This window comes from Rhinopithecus roxellana, chromosome 11 (genome assembly GCF_007565055.1).
Source record: "Rhinopithecus roxellana isolate Shanxi Qingling chromosome 11, ASM756505v1, whole genome shotgun sequence".
NCBI classification, from domain to species: Eukaryota; Metazoa; Chordata; class Mammalia; order Primates; family Cercopithecidae; genus Rhinopithecus; species Rhinopithecus roxellana.
This window is the reverse complement of record NC_044559.1, coordinates 23,736,156-23,743,391: the sequence shown is the minus strand read 5'-3', so window position 1 is coordinate 23,743,391 and position 7,236 is coordinate 23,736,156.

Below are 7,236 nucleotides of genomic sequence, written 5' to 3'. Positions count from 1 at the left end.
ACTGCGCTTGCGCTGCAGACCGGCTCAGACCGGTCCCCTCCGCCCGGCTCCCCCGCCTTTTTTGGGGCTAGCCTATTAAGCTCCTCTAGGTAGGGGGAAATAGAACAGAGGAGACGCGAAAAGCAGAAGGTAATGAAGGCAGTGGAATGTACCATTCCTGCTTGCCACCCTCCGGAACAAGCCTGACACCCTGGGACGGACCATTACCCCGCCCGAAGGAGGGGAGTATGGGAGGAGGCTGCGGCAGGTTGGGGCAATAGGGAGAAGGGGGGAAGGTGAAAAGGAGAGGTGTTTACTCTCTCAGTGCGCAGGCGCGGAACCGCGGCCTCTCGTTCTTAAAGAGATAGTAAAGAACTGACCTAGTTTCTATGGAGATTCTTGTAATAGGTGGGCTCATTACATCTGCCTGACCCAGGCTTGGTTCGGTAAAGACACCATTCGAAGGAGCTCAGCTCACCCCTCTGCCTTGAATCATTTTCGCCTAATCCCATTTAAAATGAAATCATTCGTTCATTCCTTCATTCAGTAGACATCTATAGAGCTTGCCTGGTGCTGGGCTCTAGGAACACTATGAGCTCACAGTACGGTGGTGGAGACAAGCCACCACACACGCAGTTCCCACAAGGTGTCCCCAAGAACTTCGGAGCTCAGAACAGGTGATACTCACTCCTCCTTTGGGGAAAGGCCGTGGGCATGGCTTCACTTTTCAGCTGGATTATAAAGGATGTGAAGTTAGCTTTACTGAGCAGGGGAGGGAAGACAGTACTCCAGGAAAGTGGAACGAACAACAGAGTCCAAAGGTAGGGAGGCATGAAAAGCCTGCCTCGTTTGGGAATGGGGAGCGCGCGGTGTGTGCAGTGGGGCATGAGATCCCTTGGGCCTCAGCATGGGCATCGCTTCCTTGGGAAGCCTTCCCTGAGCCCTAGATGGGTTTGGGTCTCCTCGTTGTATGTTCTCAGAGCTCTCTTGTAGTCCTATCCTAATGCACTTTACGTTTATGTTGCTTGAGAAATCTGTCTCAGCCTGTGAGGTATGAACATGAAATGATGATTAAGACTTAGTAATGTCCATCTTACACTTAAGTCTGATATTTACCTCCTCTAGCCATAGCCCAACTTGTAGTTTCAGGGACTTTCATGGTCCCTCTTCTTTTCAGTCTTGGATTGTTGAGATGGGGGTTAGGAGGAAGCGTTTTTTGTTTGTTTTTTCAGATGGAGTTTCACTGTCCCCCAGGATTTCAGGCGTGAGTCACCGCGCCCGGCCAAGCATTTTTTTTTTTTTTTTTTTTTTTTTTTTTTTTTGAGACGGAGTTTCGCTCTGCCACCCAGGCTGGAGTGCAGTGGCCGGATCTCAGCTCACTGCAAGCTCCGCCTCCCGAGTTCACGCCATTCTCCTGCCTCAGCCTCCCGAGTAGCTGGGACTATAGGTGCCCGCCACGTCGCCCGGCTAGTTTTTTGTATTTTTAGTAGAGACAGGGTTTCACCATGTTAGCCAGGATGGTCTCGATCTCCTGACCTCGTGATCCGCCCGTCTCGGCTTCCCAAAGTGCTGGGATTACAGGCTTGAGCCACCGCGCCCGGCCAGGCCAAGCATTTTCTTAAGGGACCTCCTGTGCTGAGAGTTAGGGGCCACAGCAGCTTCACTGGATATTGTGGTCCGTTGGGGTTGAGAACACAACTTTTTTTTTTTCTAAGAAAAGAGGTCTCACTTTTGCCACCCAGGCTCGTGCAATCATAGCTTAAGTATTGAATTCCTGGGTTCTCAAGGCATCTTCCTGCCTCAGCCATCCCGAGTAGCTGGGACTATAGGTGAGTGCCCGACACCACACTCATTTAATTTGTTCATTTTTTGTAGAGACAGGGCTCTCAACATCTTGCCTGAGCTGGTCTCGAACTCCTGGGCTCAGGTGATCCTCCAGTCTCAGCCTCCCAAAGTGCTGGGATTACAGACATGTGCCACCTCACCTGGCAGAAAAGAAGTTTTATCTGAGGAATGTGAGTCCTCTTAAATTATCAGGCCCAGATGGCTGGGCACAGTGTTGGTGTTTGCAACCAGCCTGGGCAATATTGCCAGACACAGTCTCTATAAAAATATAAAAATACAGCGGGCGTGGTGGCTCACGCCTGTAATCCCAGCACTTTGGGAAGCCGAGGCAGATGGATCACTTGAGGTCAGGTGTTCAAGACCAGCCTGACCAACATGAAGAAACCCCGTTTCTACTAAAAATACAAAATTAGCTGGACATGGTAGCAGATGCCTGGCAGGAGAATCACTTGAACCAGGGATGCTGTGAGCCGAGATAGTGCCATTGCACTCCAACCTGGGCAACAAAAGCTAAACTCCATCTCAAAAAAAAAAAAAAAAGCCAGGCATAGTGATGTGCACTTGTAGTGCTAGGATCTCACCACTGCACTCCAGCCTGAGCCACAGAACAAGACCCTGCCTCTAAAAAAAAAAAAAAAAAAAAAAAAAAAAAATTAATAAATTAAAAAATAAATAAATCTTTTTTTTTTTTTTTGAGACGGAGTCTTGCTCTGTTGCCCAGGCTGGAGTGCAGTGGCTGGATCTCAGCTCACTGCAAGCTCTGCCTCCCGGGTTTACACCATTCTCCTGCCTCAGCCTCTCGAGTAGCTGGTACTACACGTGCCCGCCACCTCGCCCGGCTAGTTTTTGTATTTTTTTTTTTAGTAGACACGGGGTTTCACCATGTTAGCCAGGATGGTCTCGATCTCCTGACCTCGTGATCCGCCTGTCTCGGCCTCCCAAAGTGCTGGGATTACAGGTTTGAGCCACTGCGCCCGCCCTATAAATAAATCTTTAAAAATTAAAAATAAATAGGCCCAGCGAGGCATTACAATGACAGAATCAGCCAGGCTCAGTGGCTCACGCCTGCAATCCCAGCACTTTGGGAGGCCAAGGCAGACAGAAAGTCAGGAGTTCAAGAATAGCCTGGCCATCATGTTGAAACCTCATCTCTACTAAAACTACAAACAATAGCTGGGCGTGGTAGTGCATGCCTGTAATCCCAACGATTTGGGAGGCTGAGGCAGTACAATCACTTGAACCTGGGAGGCAGAGGTTGCAGTGAGTCAAGATTGTGCTGCGCCACTGCCCTCCAGCCAGGGCAACAGAGTGAGACTCGGTCTCAAAAAAAAAAAAAAAAAAAAAAAAGAATAAAATGACAGTATCACATCCTACGCCTCCCTCTTTTGAGCTAGGTAATCATCTCGACATTGCTTGCTGTTGCCACAAGTAGCTATAAATTAACCTAATAATGTTGTACTGGACATTCTAACACATACCCTATAGTTTAACAATATATAGTCAATCAATAGCTTATGTTATTTTAATGTAAATTCTTGGTAAATAACTCAGGAACTGCCTCTTCTTTTCCTATAAAAATCCACTTGTAACTGCTACTAATCAGAGTGTCTATTTAGGGCAACTTGAATCTATGCTCCTGGGTTGCAATCCTCAAGCTTATAATAAACTCTCTACTTGTATTCATTTTGCCTCAGCTTCTTCCTTATAGGTTGACAGGAGATTTGGGGGCTGTCATTCTGGCTGACGTCCTTAGTCTCTTGACATTTTCCTCTTTGCGTTACATCTCATCCCATGGCGACCGCCAACAAGTCAGTAGCCACGATTTCTCCTACTTTCCACAGTCCAGTCTCATAGGGAAGGTTGGCCCCATTTCTGTGTCCCTCAAATTTGAAGAGTAGTTCTTACCACATAACTGCTATACACTTTCTCACCATACCACACCTCTCCCCACCCACCGCAACACCTACAACAGTAAACAGTGCTTAGTAGACCTATGATGAATATTTGTGGAATGAATGAGAGAGGACCCTGCCCTCACAGATTTTACATTCTGTTTGGAGAACCAGACAATAACAAATTCAGTACACACATAGGAACTCACAGTTTGTGGTAAGGGCTATGAAGGGAAGAAACCTACCAACTGCATCAAGGAGCTACTTCAGATGGACAAATAGGAAGGAGTAATTTAGGTGAGTAGTGATAGTGGCTTGGGCTAGGAAACAGCATCAGAGACAGAGAGAGGTGGTGTACCTTTGGTGGTAGAATTGGTGATTGATTAAATGGGGGTGGAGGGAGAATGAAGGAGAGGAAGAAATGAAGACTTCTAAATTTTGACCTGAGCAACTAGATGGATGTTGGTATCATTTACTGAGATGGGAAAGACTGGAAAGGCATGAATCTAAGCTCCATTTTGAACATGTTAAGTTTAACCATTACAGATCCACATTAATATATCAAATAGGCAATTGGACTAGGCATGGTGGCTCATTCCTGTAATCTCAGCACTTTGGGAAGCTGAGACTAGAGGAGGATCACTTGAGCCCAGGAGTTAAAGAGCAGCCTGGGCAACATAGTAAGACCCCATCTCTACAAAAAATTAAAACATTAGTGGGGTGTGGGTGGCACACACTTGTAGTCCTAGTTACTCTGGAGGCTGAGGTGGGAGGATCACTGGAGCCCGGGAGTTTGAGGCTGCAGTGAGCTATGATTGCACCACTGTACTCCAGCCTGGATGACAGGAAAAAAAAAAAAAAAGGCAATTGGATAGATAGGTTTTGGATTTCAGAAGAGAGAGTTCTGGGGATATAAACTTAGGAGCCTCTGCATATCGATGGTGTTTAAAGCCACGGGATTAGGGGTGGTTTGAAAAAGAGGCTTGGCCGGGCTCAGTGGCTCAAGCCTGTATTCCCAGCACTTTGGGAAGCCGAGACGGGCGGATCACGAGGTCAGGAGATCAAGACCATCCTGGCTAACATGGTGAAACCCCGTCTCTACTAAAAATACAAAAACAAAAAAACTAGCCGGGCGAGGTGGCGGGCGCCTGTAGTCCCAGCTACTCGGGAGGCTGAGGCAGGAGAATGGCGTGAACCCGGGAGGCGGAGCTTGCAGTGAGCTGAGATCTGGCCACTGCACTCCAGCCGGGGCGACAGAGCGAGACTCCGTCTCAAAAAAAAAAAAAAAAGAAAGAAAAAAAAAAAAAGAAAAAGAGGCTTAGGTCTGAGCTGTGGGGCCTAAGATTTAAAATTCAAGTTGAGAAGGATGAGTCTATAAGGGAGGGTTGAGAAGGAGTAGCCAGAAGGGTCTGAGGAAAACCAGGAGAGTAGGAAATACTGGAAGGCAAGAAAGGAGAGTATTTTGAGATGGAGCAGCTGACAACATTCAGAACCCAACCAATGGCCAAGATGAAATAACCTGAAGCTGGCGTGGTGGCTCACACCTGTAATCCCAGCACTTTGGGAGGCTGAGGTGGGTGGATCACCTGAGGTCAGGAGTTTGAGACCAGCCTGACCAATATGGCAAAACCCCATCTCTACTAAAAATATAAAAATTAGCCGGGCATGGCAGCATGTGCTTGTAATCCCAGCTACTCAGAGGCTGAGGCAGGGGAATCGCTTGAACCCAGAAGGCGGAGGTTGCAGTGAGCAGAGATCACTCTACTGCACTCCAGCCTGGGCGACAATCTGAATGCCAACCTACTGCTTTTTTCTGGATCTCATCTGTAGGCTTGGGCTCTGGGGCACTTCTCAGCTTACTAGCAGTTCTCTGCTTCAATTCCACTAAACTTGAATCTACCTTCGAAAATGGAAACTGGGCCAGGCATGGTGGCTCACACCTGTAATCTCAGCACTTTGGGAGGCAGAGGTGGGCAAATTGCTTGAGCTCAGAAGTTCAAGACCAACCTGAGCAATGTGGTGAAACTCTGTCTCTACCAAAAATGCAAAAAATTAGCCAGGCATGGTGGTGCGCACCTGTGGTCCCAGCTACTTGGGAGCCTGGGGTGGGAGGATCACCTGAACCTGAGAGGTGGAGGTTGCAGTGAGCTGAGATTGTGAGACCCAGTCTCAGAAAAAAAAAAACAAGTGTCTCCATACCTATGTAATTATATACACACATTCACCATGTCCTTTCATCCACTATTATTTACTGAAGGCCTATTATGTGCCAGGCCTCAAGAATAAGATGGTGAAGAAAAAAACCCTAGTCCAGGCACTCAGGGAGCCCTCAGGAACTTACAGTGTATAGGAGAAGACAAGTAAATAATTACCCAAGTAAGTATATGGTTACAAACTGAGAAGTGCCATAAAGGAAAAGCAGAGGGCATCACGAGAGCCTGTCACAGCCTGCACAATCCTTTGCTTGGATTATGCATAACATGCACAGCATCCAACCCTTCACATACAACTCTTTTTTTTTTTTTTTTTTTGGGACGGAGTCTCCCTCTGTTGCCCAGGCTGGAGTGCAGTGGCACGATCAATCTTAGCTCACTGCCAGCTCTGCCTCCCGGGTTCACGCCATTCTCTTGCCTCAGCCTCCCAAGTAGCTGGAACTACAGGCGCCCGCCACCACACCCGGCTAATTTTTTGTATTTTTAGTAGAGACAGGGTTTCACCGTGTTAGCCAGGATGGTCTGGATCTCCTGACCTTGCGATCCACCCGCCTCAGCCTCCCAAAGTGCTGGGATTGCAGGTGTGAGCCACCGCACCCAGCCCACATACAACTCTTTACTGTGCCCAAAGGCCACGGCTGACAGACTTGAGGGATTTGAGTCTAGTCTGAGTCCTGCTACAAACTCACTGAGTGACCTTGAGCAAGTCTTCCTTCTCTGAGCCTGCTTCTTCTATAAAATGGAGAGTTAGACTAGATCACATGTTTTTTTTTTTTTTTTTTTTTTTTTTTGAGACAGAGTCTCACTCTGTTGCCCAGGCTGGAGTGCAGTGGTACCATCTCGGCTCACTGCAACCTCTGCTTTCCACTTCAGGTGATTCTCTGGCCTCAGCTTCCCAAGCAGCTGGGATTACAAGCATGCGCCACCATGCCCAGCTAATTTTGTATTTTTAGTAGAGACCGGGTTTCACTATGTTGGCCAGATTGGTCTTGAACTCCTGACCTCAAGTGATCTATCCACCTCAGCCTTCCAAAGTGCTGGGATTACAGGCATGAGCCACTGCACTCGCTCTAGATCACAGGTTCTTAACTTAGGACCCTTAGATGAGCTAAAGGGATACAAAAATGCATGGGAATTCTTGCGTTTTTTTTTCTTCTGGATAATGGGCCCGTAGCTTTTATCAGATCTTTATGCTGACGACTCAAAGAAACCCAAGGACCTAAGGAGCAGATGGTTCTTTGATGATATAAGCAGGGAACACAGATGATAAAACAATGGACACTAAAAGTGAGTTTTTGCTTCTTGGA